The 14,202-nt window shown below is 39.5% G+C and overlaps 1 non-coding gene across 1 annotated transcript; it reads right to left on the reverse strand.

Moving 5' to 3' along the window:
* Positions 1 to 1,830: 1,830 nt before the first annotated feature.
* LOC130984619 (small nucleolar RNA R71) lies at positions 1,831 to 1,938 on the reverse strand. Its single transcript, XR_009088538.1, has one exon. It is a non-coding gene; the product is annotated as a small nucleolar RNA R71 (small nucleolar RNA).
* Positions 1,939 to 14,202: the final 12,264 nt, after the last annotated feature.

The following is a 14,202-nucleotide window of genomic DNA, read 5'->3' on the forward strand; positions in this document are numbered from 1 at the left end:
GCATGATTCCTGGAATTCTCATTAAGAATTTTGATACCTTTATTTTCTTTTCCATATAATTTTTGAAAAAGCACAAAAAAATTACAAAATCATAAAAACCAAAAATATTTTATGTTTCTTGTTTGAGTCTAGTGTCTCATTTTAAGTTTGGTGTCAATTGCATGCATTCATTCATGTGTCTTAAGGATCTTCAAGATGTTATTGATGATTTCTTACTCTAATCTTTAAATTCTCTTGACTTGAGTGTTTTGTGTGTCTCATATGCATTCTCATTAGTGTCAGTAGTATACAAACTGCTAAGTTTGGTGTCTTACATGCATTGTTATTTGATTTTAGTTGCATTTTGATTATTAAAAAAAAATCCAAAAATATTTTTAATTTGTGTCTTCTCAAGTCAATAATACAGAGAATTGAAGATTCAGAACATACAGCAGAGGAATTGCACAGAAAAAGCTGGGCGTTCAAAACGCCTAGTGAAGAAGGACAGACTGGCGTTTAAATGCCAGCCAGGGTACCTGGTTGGGCGTTTAACGCCCAAAAGGGTATAGTTTTGGGCGTTAAACGCCAGAATGTGCACCATTCTGGGCGTTTAACGCCAGGATGGCACAAGGGGGAGGATTTTGTTTTCAAATCAATTTTTTTTTTCAAGTTTTCAAAGTTTTTCAAAATCAAATCTTTTTCAAATCATATCTTTTCAATCAAATGTTTTCAAAATCAATTTCTTTCCTTTTTCAAAGATACTTGCTATCAATTAATGATTTGATTCAACATTTCAAGTATGTTGCCTTTTCTGTTGAGAAAGGTTTAATGTTTGAATCATATCTTTTCTTGATAGGCAAGTCATTAATTTTTAAAATCAAATCTTTTTAAAAATTGTTTTCAAATCATATTTTCTCAATCATATATTTTTTTTAAAACCAATCATATCTTCTTAACCTCATCTTTTTCAAAATAGTTTTCAATCAAATCTTTTTGACTTCTAATTTCAAAATCTTTTTTCAAAAATCACTTGATTTCTTTCCCACTTCTATTTTCGAAAAGTAATTAGTGTTTTTCAAAATGTTTTCAAAATATTTTACTTAATTTTCGAAAATTACTTCCCTTCTTCTCACATCCTTCTATTTATGGACTAACACTATTCCTTAATGCAAAATTCGAACTCCATCTTCTTTGATAAGTTCAAATTTTCTACTTCTGTCTTCTACTTTTCTTTTCCTCTGACACCTCAAGGAATCTCTATACTGTGACATAGAGGATTCCACATTTTCTTGTTCTCTTCTCTTTCATATGAGCAGGAACAAAGACAAAAGCATTCTTGTTGAAGCTGACCCTGAACCTGAAAGGACCTTGAAGCGAAAGCTAAGAGAAGCTAAGGCACAATTCTCTGTAGAGGACCTAACAGAAACCTTCAAAGAAGAAGGACCCATGGCAGCCGAAAACAACAACAATGCCAACAATGCAAGGAAGATGCTGGGTGACTTTACTGCACCTACTCCCGACTTCTATGGGAGAAGCATCTCTATCCCTGACATTGGAGCAAACAACTTTGAGCTTAAGCCTCAATTAGTTTCTCTAATGCAACAGAATTGCAAGTTCCATGGACTTCCATTGGAAGATCCTCATCAGTTCTTAGCTGAATTCTTGCAAATCTGTGACACTGTCAAGACTAATGGGGTAGACCCTGAGGTCTACAGACTTATGCTATTCCCTTTTACTGTAAGAGACAGAGCTAGGACATGGTTGGACTCACAACCTAAAGAAAGCCTGGACTCATGGGAAAAGCTAGTCAATGCCTTCTTGGCAAAGTTCTTTCCACCTCAAAAATTGAGTAAGCTTAGAGTGGAAGTCCAAACCTTCAGACAGAAGGATGGAGAATCCCTCTATGAAGCTTGGGAAAGATACAAACAATTGATCAGAAAATGTCCTCCAGACATGCTTTCTGAATGGAGCATCATAGGTATTTTCTATGATGGTCTCTCTGAACTATCCAAGATGTCTTTGGATAGCTCTGCTGGAGGATCTCTTCATCTGAAGAAGACGCCTACAGAAGCTCAAGAACTAATTGAAATGGTTGCAAATAACCAATTCATGTACACTTCTGAAAGGAATCCTGTGAACAATGGGACAAATCAGAAGAAAGGAGTTCTTGAGATTGATGCTCTGAATGCCATTCTGGCTCAGAACAAGATATTGACCCAACAAGTCAATTTGATCTCTCAAAGTCTGTCTGGAATGCAAAATGCACCAAGCAGTACTAAGGATGCTTCATCTGAAGAAGAAGCATATGATCCTGCGAACCCTTCAATGGAAGAGGTGAATTACCTAGGAGAACCCTATGGAAACACCTATAATTCTTCATGGAGAAATCACCCAAATTTCTCATGGAAGAATCAAGAAAGACCTCAACAAGGTTTTAACAACAATAATGGTGGAAGAAATAGGTTTAGCAATGGCAAGCCTTCTCCATCATCTTCTCAGCAACAGACAGAGAATTCTAAGCAGAACCCCTCTGACTTAGCAACCATGGTCTCTGATCTAATCAAAACCACTCAAAGTTTCATGACTGAAACAAGGTCCTCCATTAGGAATTTGGAGGCACAAGTGGGACAGCTGAGCAAGAAAGTTACTGAACTCCCTCCTAGTACTCTCCCAAGCAATACAGAAGAAAATCCAAAAGGAGAGTGCAAGGCCATCAACATGGCCGAATTTGGAGAGGAAGGAGAGGAAGTGAACGCCACTGAGGAAGACCTCAATGGGTGTGCACTAACCTCCATTGAGTTCCCCAATGAGGAACCATGGGAATCTGAAGCTCAAAATGAGACCATAGAGATTCCATTGGACTTACTTCTGCCTTTCATGAGCTCTGATGAGTATTCTTCCTCTGAAGAGGATGAGTATGTCACTGAAGAGCAAGTTGCTAAATACCTTGGAGCAATCATGAAGCTAAATGACAAGTTATTTGGAAATGAGACTTGGGAGAATGAACCTCCTTTGCTCACCAAAGAACTGGATGACTTGTCTAGGCAGAAATTACCTCAAAAGAGACAAGATCCTAGGAAGTTTTCAATACCTTGTACCATAAGCACCATGACCTTCAAGAAGGCTCTGTGTGACTTAGGGTCAAGTGTAAACCTCATGCCTCTCTCTGTAATGGAGAAGCTAGGGATCTTTGAGGTGCAAGCTGCAAGAATCTCATTAGAGATGGCAGACAACTCAAGAAAACAAGCTCATGGACTTGTGGAGGATGTTTTGGTGAAGATTGAAGACCATTACATCCCTGCTGATTTCATAGTCCTAGAGACTGGGAAGTGCATGGATGAAACCATCATCCTTGGCAGACCCTTCCTAGTCACAGCAAAGGCTGTGATTGATGTTGATAGAGGAGAGTTGATCATTCAAGTGAATGAAGAATCCTTGGTGTTTAAAGCTCAAGGATATCCCTCTGTCATCATGGAGAGGAAGCATGAAGAGCTTCTCTCAAATCAGAGTCAAACAGAGCCCCCACAGTCAAACTCTAAGTTTGGTGTTGGGAGGTCACAACCAAACTCTAAGTTTGGTGTTGAACCCCCACATTCAAACTCTAAGTTTGGTGTTGGGAGGTTCCAACATAGCTCTGAGCATTTCTGAGGCTCCATAAGAGTCCTCTGTCAAGCTAATGACACTAAAGAAGCGCTTGTTGGGAGGCAACCCAATATTATATTTTGACTATTTTCTTTTGTTATTTTATGTTTTTTGTAGGTTGATGATCATGAGAAGTCACAAAATCAATTGAAAAAGCAAAAACAGAATGAAAAACAGGAAGAAAAACAGCACACCCTGGAGGAAGAACCCACTGGCGTTTAAACGCCAGTGAGGCTAGCAATTGGGCGTTTAACGCCCAGTCTGGCACCATTCTGGGCGTTTAACGCCAGAAAGGGGCACCAGACTGGCGTTAAACGCCAGAAAAGGGCAAGAACCTGGCGTTAAAGGCCAAGAATGGGCACCAGCCCGGCGTTTAACGCCAGAAATGGCTCAAAACGTGATTTTGAATGCCATTTGGTGCAGGGATGACTTTTCCTTGACACCACAGGATCTGTGGACCCCACAGGATCCCCACCAACCCCACCACTCTCTCTCTCTTCTTCACCCATTCACCAATCACCTCAACTCCTCTTCCCCAAAAACCCTTCACCTATCAAATCCCATCTTTCTCTTCACCACTCACATCCATCCTCCATAAAACCCCACCTACCTCACCATTCAAATTCAAACCACTTTCCCACCCAAACCCACCCTCACTTGGCCGAACCATGACCTCCCCTCTCCTATATAAACCCTTCTTCACCCCTTCATTTTCACACAACCTAAACACCACTTCTCCCCCTCTTTGGCCGAACACATAGCCATTCCCTTCTTCCTCATTTCTTCTTCTTCTACTCTCTTCTTTCTTCTTTTGCTCGAGGATGAGCAATCCTTTTAAGTTTGGTGTGGTAAAAGCATTGCTTTTTGTTTTTCCATAACCATTTATGGCATCCAAGGCCGGAGAAACCTCTAGAAAGAGGAAAGGGAAGGCAAAAGCCTCCTCCTCCGAGTCATGGGAGATGGAGAGATTCATCTCAAGGGTGCATCAAGACCACTTCTATGAAGTTGTGGCCATGAAGAAGGGTCAACTTTGATCAAATGTTGGACCAAGTCCTCATAGACATTTATGAAGAGGGCGTTCAATGAAAGAGAGATTCAAGAGGGAAGCCGGTTCAACTGAGAAGGCATGACCTCAAGCCCATCACTAAGAAAAAGATGGAGCAAACAAGAGATCCCACTCATCATGAAATCCCTGAGATACCTCAAGGGATGCACTTTCCTCCACAAAACTATTGGGAGCAAATCAACACCTCCCTAGGAGAATTGAGTTCCAACATGGGACAACTAAGGGTGGAGCACCAAGAACACTCCATTCTCCTCCATGAAATTAGAGAAGATCAAAAGAATCATGAGAGAAGAGCAACAAAGACAAGGAAGAGACATTGAGGAGCTCAAGCACTCCATAAGACCTTCAAGAGGAAGAACAAGCCGCCATCACTAAGGTGGACCCGTTCTTTAATCTCCTTGTTCTTTATTCTTCTATTTTTCGAAAATTAATGCTTATATTTGTCCATGTTTGTGTCTTATGATCATTAGTGTCTATGCCTTAAAGTTATGAATGTCCTATGAATCCATCACCTCTCTTAAATGAAAACTATTTTTATCACAAAAGAACAAGAAGTACAGGATTTCGAATTCATCTTTAAAACTAGCTTAATTAGTTTGATGTGGTGACAATACTTTTTGTTTTCTGAATGTATGCTTGAACAGTGCATATGTCTTTTGAATTTATTGTTCATGAATGTTAAAATTGTTGGCTCTTGAAAGAATGATGAAAAAGGAGACATGTTATTGAGGATCTGAAAAATCATAAAAATGATTCTTGAAGCAAGAAAAAGCAGTGAATACAAAAAAAAAAAACAAACGAAAAAAAAGGAGAAAGAGAAAAAGAAAGAAATAAAGTTGTGATCCAAGGCAAAAATAGTGTGCTTAAGAACCCTGGACACCTCTAATTGGGGACTCTAGCAAAGCTGAGTCACAATCTGAAAAGGTTCACCCAATTATGTGTCTGTGGCATGTATGTATCCGGTGGTAATACTGGAAAACAGAGTGCTTTGGGCCACGGCCAAGACTCAATAAGTAGCTGTGTTCAAGAATCATCATACTTAACTAGGAGAATCAATAACACTATCTGGATTCTGAGTTCCTAAAGAAGCCAATCATTCTGAATTTCAAAGGATAAAGTGAGATGCCAAAACTGTTCGGAGGCAAAAAGCTACTAGTCCCGCTCATCTAATTTGGAGCTAAGTTTCATTGATAATTTGGAGTCTATAGTATATTCTCTTCTTTTTATCTTATTTGATTTTCAGTTGCTTGAGGACAAGCAACAATTTAAGTTTGGTGTTGTGATGAGCAGATAATTTATACCCTTTTTGGCATTGTTTTTAGTATGTTTTTAGTAGTTTTAGTTGAGTTCTTAGTATATTTTTATTAGTTTTTAGTTAAAATTCACTTTTCTGGACTTTACTATGAGTTTGTGTATTTTTCTGTGATTTCAGGTATTTTCTGGCTGAAATTGAGGGACCTGAGCAAAAATCTGATTCAGAGACTGAAAAGGACTGCAGATGCTGTTGGATTCTGACCTCCCTGCACTCGAAGTGGATTTTCTGGAGCTACAGAAGCCCAATTGGCGCGCTCTCAACGGCGTTGGAAAGTAGACATCCTGGGCTTTCCAGCAATATATGATAGTCCATACTTTGCTCAAGATTTGATGGCCCAAACCGGCGTTCAAAGTCACCCTCAGAATTCCCAGCGTTAAACGCCGGAACTGGCACCAAAATGGGAGTTAAACGCCCAAACTGGCATAAAAGCTGGCGTTTAACTCCAAGAAGAGTCTCTACACGAAATTGCTTCATTGCTCAGCCCAAGCACACACCAAGTGGGCCCGGAAGTGGATTTTTATGTCATTTACTCATCTCTGTAAACCTTAGGCTACTAGTTTCTTATAAATAGGACCTTTCACTATTGTATTTATATCTTTGGACATTTAGTTCTTAGATCATTGGGAGGCTGGCCTCATGGCCATGCCTAGACCTTGTTCTTATGTATTTTCAACGGTGGAGTTTCTACACACCATAGATTAAGGTGTGGAGCTCTGCTGTACCTCGAGTATTAATGCAATTACTATTGTTCTTCTATTCAATTCTGCTTGTTCTTTGTCCAAGATATCACTTGTTCTTCAACTTGATGAATGTGATGATCCGTGACACTCATCACCATTCTCACCTATGAACAAGGTGACTGACAACCACTTTTGTTCTACAAGCAATCAAGGCTCTAGTGAATATCTCTTGGATTCCTGATACATGATGCATGGTTGATCGCCTGACAACCGAGTGCTCGCCTGACAAACGAGCCAGCCATTCCGTGAGATCAGAGTCTTCGTGGTATAGGCGAGAACTGATGGCGGCATTCAAGAGAATCTGGAAGGTCTAAACCTTGTCTGTGGTATTCTGAGTAGGATTCAATGATTGAATGACTGTGACGTGCTTCAAACTCCTAGCAGGCGGGGCGTTAGTGACAGACGCAAAAGAATCACTGGATTCTATTCCGGCCTGACCGAGAACCGACAGCTGATTAGCCATATGCTGTGACAGAGCATAGGAACATTTTCACTGAGAGGATGGGAGGTAGCCACTGACAACGGTGAAACCCTACACAAGCTTGCCATGGAAAGGAGTAAGAAGGATTGGATGAAGACAGTAGGAAAGCAGAGAGACGGAAGGGAAGGCATCTTCATACGCTTATCTGAAGTTCCTACCAATGAATTACATAAGTACCTCTATCTTTATCTTTATGCTTTATTCGTATATCACTATACCCAATTGAGTCTGCCTGACTAAGATTTACAAGGTGACCATAGCTTGCTTCATACCAACAATCTCCGTGGGATCGACCCTTACTCGGGTAAGGTATTACTTGGACAACCCAGTGCACTTGCTGGTTAGTTGTGCAAAGTTGTGTAGTGAGCACAATTTCGCGCACCAATTACCCATCTCAAAAAAATAAATTATGAGCGGATATTTTATACGCTTTTTGGGGGTAATTTCATGTAGATTTTAGTATGTTTTAGATAGTTTTTAGTATATTTTTATTAGTTTTTAGGCAAAATTCATATTTCTAGACTTTACTATGAGTTTGTGTGTTTTTCTGTGATTTCAGGTATTTTCTGGCTAAAATTGAGGGAGCTGAGCAAAAATCTGATTCAGGCTGAAAAAGGACTGCAGATGCTGTTGGATTCTGACCTCCCTGTACTCGGAATGAATTTCTTGGAGCTACAGGAGTCCAATTGGCGCTCTCTCAATTGGGTTGGAAAGTAGACATCCAAGACTTTTCAGCAATATATAATAGTCTATACTTTGCGCAAAGATAGACAACGTAAACTGGCGTTCAACGCCAGTTCCATGTTGCAGTCTAGCGTTCAGCGCCAGAAACAGGTTGCAAGTTGGAGTTCAATGCCAGAAACAGGTTACAACCTGGCGTTCAACTCCAGAAACAACCCAGGCACGTGAGAAGCTTAAGTCTCAGCCCCGTCACACACCAAGTGGGCCCCATAAGTGGATTTCTGCACCAATTAACTTAGTTTACTCATTTTTTGTAAACCTAGGTTACTAGTTTAGTATTTAAACAACTTTTAGAGACTTATTTTGCATCTCATGACATTTTTTAGATCTGAACTTTATACCTTTTGCCGGCATGAGTCTCTAAACTCCATTGTTGGGGGTGAGGAGCTCTGCAGCATCTCGATGAATTAATACAATTATTTCTGTTTTTCATTCAAACACGCTTGTTCCTATCTAAGATGTTCATTCGCGCTTCACTATGAAGAAGGTGATGATCCGTGACACTCATCACCTTCCTCAATCCATGAACGTGTGCCTAACAACCACCTCCGTTCTACATTAGATTGAATGAGTATCTCTTAGATTCCTTAATCAGAATCTTCGTGGTATAAGCTAGAATTGATGGCGGCATTCATGAGGATCCGGAAAGTCTAAACCTTGTCTGTGGTATTCCGAGTAGGATTATGGGATTGGATGACTGTGACGAGCTTAAAACTTGCGAGTGTTGGGCGTAGTGACAGACGCAAAAGGATCAATGGATCTTCTTCTGACACGATCGAGAACCGACAAATGATTAGTCGTGCCGTGACGGAGCATTTGGACCTTTTTCACTGAGAGGATGGATGGTAGCCATTGACAACGGTGACCCACCAACATACAGCTTGCCATAGGAGGAACCTTGCGTGCGTGAAGAGGAGGACAAGAGAAAAGCTGAAATTTAGAAGATAAAGCATCTCCAAAACTCCAATATATTCTCCATTACTGCATAACAAGTATTTATTTCATGCTCATTTATTTATTTACAAATCAACTGATAATTATAATTGATATCCTAACTAAGAATTACAAGATAACCATAGATTTCTTCAAGCCAACAATCTCTGTGGGATCGACCCTTACGTAAGGTATTACTTGGACGACCCAGTGCACTTGCTAGTTAGTTTTGCGGATTGCAAAAGTGTGATTGCAATTTCGTGCACCAAGTTTTTGGCGCCGTTTCCAGGGATTGTTTGAGTTTGAACAACTGGCGGTGAATCTTGTTGCTTAGATTAGGAAAAATTTATCTTTTTTACTAGAATTGCATATTTTATTATCCCTTTTAAAAATTTTTCAAAAAATATTATTTTTCTTTAATTGAATTTTCGTTTTTTTTATGAGTTTAGTGTCATGTTCTAAGTTTGGTGTCAATTGCATGCTTTTTGTGTTCCTTAAATTTTTCAAAAATAATTTTTCTCCGTTTGGTTCATGCATTTTTTGAATGTGTCTATTTTCTTGGGAATAGTTGCCCATTTGAGTTTCCTTTTTAAAATCTTCTTCAAAAATAATTTTTCTTTGATTGAATCTTGTGGCAAACTTTAAGTTTGGTGTTCTCTTGTTAATTTTCTTTAATTTTTGAAAATTTAATTTTGTTTTCAAAAAAATTTTGAGTTTGGTGTTCTTTCTCTTGTTCTTGTTATTCTTGTGAATCTTCAAAGTGTTCTTGAGTCTTCTTTGTTTTTTGATCTTAAAATTTTTAAGTTTGGTGTTCCTTGGTGTTTTCCCTCCAAAATTTTCGAAAACAAGGAGCATTAGATCTAAAAATTTTAAGTCTTGTGTCTTTTGTGTGTTTTTCTCTTTCATCATAAAATTCAAAAATAAAAAAATATCTTCTCCTTTAATTTCTCATAATTTTCAAATCCTTTTGGTTGACTTGGTCAAATTTTTTAAAATCATATATTTTTCAAAGCTTCCTAACCACTTTTTCTCTCTCTTCAATTTTTGAAAATTATATCCAAAATTTTTCAAATCTTTTCAATTAATTAATTATTTTTGTTTTCAATTTTTTTATTTTATTTTATTTGGTTTTCTAATTTTTGAATTTTTATTTAATTTTTCATTTATTTTATTTTATCTTCCTTTTACATTTCGATATTAAAAAAAAAAATTAAATCCACATTACCTCCTTTACTCCAACATGGACCTAAGTGGAAATGAACAGTCCAGAAGGACTCTGAGGTGATATGCTAACCCCACTACTGCTTCATATGGGAGTAGTATCTGTATACCCTCCATCGGAGTCAGTAGTTTTAAGTTGAATCCTCAGCTCATCATCATGGTGCAGCAAAGTTTCCAGTATTCCGGTCTTCCACAGGAAGAACCTACAGAGTTTCTGGCACAATTTTAACAAATTGCTGACACAGTACATGATAAGGAAGTAGATCAGGATGTCTACAGATTATTACTGTTTCCATTTGCTGTAAAAGACCAAGTTAAGAGGTGGTTAAATAACCAACCTAAGGCTAGCATAAGAACATGGAAACAACTGTCAAAAAAATTCCTGAATCACTATTTTCCTCCAAAACAGATGACACAGCTAAGACTGAGCATCCAAGGCTTTAAACAAGGAGATAATGAATCTCTTTATGATGCCTGGGAGAGATACAGAGAGATGCTAAGAATCTGCCCCTCTGAAATATTTTCAAAGTGGGTGCAGTTAGACATCTTCTACTATGGGCTTACAGAAAGAGCTCAGATTTCTCTAGATCACTCAGCTGGTGGATCTATACACATGAGAAAGACAATAGAAGAAGCTCAAGAGCTCATTGATACAGTTGCCAGAAATCAGCATCTGTACCTAAGCAGTGAATCTTCCATCAACGAAGAGGCTAAAACAGTAACTGCTGAACTCAGTCCTGCAGATTAAGCTGCTGAATTCAATCAGCAATTAGATTTTCTAACAAAACAGTTAGCCGAATTCAAGGAGATACTACAAGAAACAAGAATGGCTAATATAAATATGGAAGTACAGTAGAAGTAAACAAAACAGCAGTTATCAAAACAAATAACAGAAGAGTGCCAAGCAGTTCAATTAAGAAGTGGGAAAACATTAAATACCTCACTTCAAGGTAGCAGGAAGCCAAGAAATGAGCAAACCACCCAAAATCCATCTGAGGACAATAAGAGCCTAGAGAGGAATAATTATGGCGCTCAAAACGCCAGAAAATGGGTGGAAAGCTGGCATTGAACGCCCAAACCATGCTCAGTCCTGGCGTTCAATGCAAGAAACAAGCAAGGAGTTGGCACTGAACGCCCAAAGGAAGCACAGTTCTGGTGTTCAGACGCCAGAAACATGTAAGGAAATGGCGTCTAACGCCACTCCAGCTTCCACCCCTGGCATTCAAACGCCAGTGGAAGATCAGACACATACAAGTGCTGATAGCAACCCCTCTAAAAAGACTTCTCAACCCACATCTGTAGGCAATAAACCTACAACAACTAAGGTTGAGGAATATAAAGCCAAAATGCCTTATCCTCAGAAACTTTGCCAAGCGAAACAGGATAAGCAATTTTCCCGCTTTGCAGACTATCTCAGGACTCTTGAAATAAAGATTCTGTTTGCAGAGGCACTTGAGTAAATACCCTCTTATGCTAAGTTCCTGAAAGAGATCTTAAGTCATAAGAAGGATTGGAGGGAAACTGAGAAAGTTTACCTCACTGAAAAATGTAGTGCAGTCATTCTGAAAAGCTTACCTGAGAAGCTTAAAGATCCGAGAAGCTTTATGATACCATGCACATTAGAAGGTACTTGTACCAAGCAAGCTCTATGTGATCTTGGGGCAAGTATTAACCTAATACCTGCAGCTACTATCAAAAAGCTTGGGTTGACTGATGAAGTTAAACCAACCTGGATATGTGTCCAACTTGCTGATGGCTCCATTAAATACCCATCAGGCGTGATTGAAGACATGATTGTAAAGGTTGGGCCATTTGCCTTTCCCACTGACTTTGTGGTGTTGGAAATGGAGGAGCACAAGAGTGCAACTCTCATTCTAGGAAGACCATTCCTTGCAACTGGACGAACTCTCATTGACGTCCAAAAAGGGGAAGTAACCCTGAGAGTCAATAAGGACGAGTTTAAGTTGAATGTTGCCAAAGCTATGCAGCATCCAGACACCCCAAACGACTACATGAGCATTGATATTATTGACTCTCTCGTAAAAGAGGTCAATATGACTGAGAGTCTCGAATCAGAGCTAGAGGATATCTTTAAGGATGTTCAGCCTGATATAGAGGAATCAGAGAGAATAATAGAACCTCTAAAAATCCCTCAGGAAGAGGAGAAACCTCCCAAACCCGAGCTCAAACCATTACCACCATCCCTGAAATATGCTTTTTTGGGAGAAGGTGATACCTTTCCTGTAATCATAAGCTCTACCTTAGAGCCATAGGAAGAGGAAGCACTAATTCAAGTGCTAAGGACACACAAGACAGCTCTTGGATGGTCCATTAGTGATCTTAAGGGCATTAGTCCAGCCAGATGCATGCACAAGATCCTATTGGAGGGTGATGCTAAGCTAGTGGTTCAACCACAGAGGCGGCTGAATCCAGCCATGAAGGAGGTGGTGCAGAAGGAGGTCACTAAATTACTAGAGGCTGGGATTATTTATCCCATTTTTGATAGCCCCTGGGTAAGCCCTGTCCAAGTCGTCACTAAGAAGGGTGGTATGATAGTGGTCCATAATGAAAAAAATGAACTGGTTCCTACAAGAACAGTTACATAGTGGCGTATGTGTATTGATTATAGAAGGCTCAATACAGCTACCAGAAAGGATCATTTTCCTTTACCATTTATAGACCAAATGCTAGAAAGACAAGCAGGTCATGAATACTACTACTTCCTGGATGGATATTTGATGAGCAAATAATTTATATGCTTTTTGGCATCATTTTTAGGTAGTTTTTAGTAGGATCTAGCTACTTTTAGGGATGTTTTCATTGGTTTTTATGTTAAATTCACATTTCTGGACTTTACTATGAGTTTGTGTGTTTTTCTGTGATTTCAGGTATTTTCTGGCTGAAATTGAGGGACCTGAGCAAAACTCTGATAAAAGGCTGACAAAGGACTGCTGATGATGTTGGAATCTGACCTCCCTGCACTCGAAATGGCGCGCTCTCAATGGCGTTAGAAAGTAGACATCCAGATCTTTCCATCAATATATAATAGTCCATACTTTATTCGAGATTTGACGACGTAAACTGGCGCTCAACGCCAGTTCCATGCTGCATTCTGGAGTCAAATGCCAGAAACACGTCACGAACCAGAGTTGAACGCCAAAAACACGTTACAACTTGGCGTTCAACTCCAAAAGAAGCCTCAGCTCGTGTAAAGATCAAGCTCAGCCCAAACATACACCAAGTGGGCCCCGGAAGTGGATTTATGCATCAATTACTTACTTTTGTAAACCCTAGTAGCTAGTTTGGTATAAATAGAACTTTTTACTAGTGTATTAGACATCTTTGGTCTCAGTTTTATTCCATAATTCATCTTAGTAGACTATTGATCATGTTTTGGGGGCTGGCCATTCGGCCATGCCTGGACCTTCATCACTTATGTATTTTCAACGGTGGAGTTTCTACACACCATAGATTAAGGGTGTGGAGCTCTGCTGTACCTCAAGTTTTAATGTAATTACTACTATTTTCTACTCAATTCGATTTATTCCTGTTCTAAGATACCATTGGTACATCAACCTGATGGATGTGATGATCTGTGACACTCATCATCATCCATCTTTATGAACGCGTGCCTAACAACCAGTTCCGTTCTACAAGCGAAAGCTAGAGTGCGTATCTCTTGGATTCCTGATGCACGACGCATGGTTGTCCCTCGCCTGACAACCGAGCCTTCCATTCCGTGAGATCAGAGTCTTCGTGGTATAAGCTAGAATTGATGGCGGCATTCATGAGAATCCGGAAAGTCTAAACCTTGTCTGTGGTATTCCGAGTAAGATTCTGGGATTGAATGACTGTGACGAGCTTCAAACTCGCGATTGTTAGGCGTAATGACAAACGCAAAAGAATCAATGGATTCTATTCCAACATGATCGAGAACCGACAAATGATTAGCCGTGCCGTGACAGAGCATTTGGACCTTTTTCACAAGAGGATGGGATGTAGCCATTGACAACGGTGATGCCCTACATACAGCTTTCCATAGAAAGGAGTGACAAAGATTGGATAAAAACAGTTGGAAAGCAGA

This window comes from Arachis stenosperma, chromosome 5 (genome assembly GCF_014773155.1).
Source record: "Arachis stenosperma cultivar V10309 chromosome 5, arast.V10309.gnm1.PFL2, whole genome shotgun sequence".
Taxonomy (NCBI): Eukaryota; Viridiplantae; Streptophyta; class Magnoliopsida; order Fabales; family Fabaceae; genus Arachis; species Arachis stenosperma.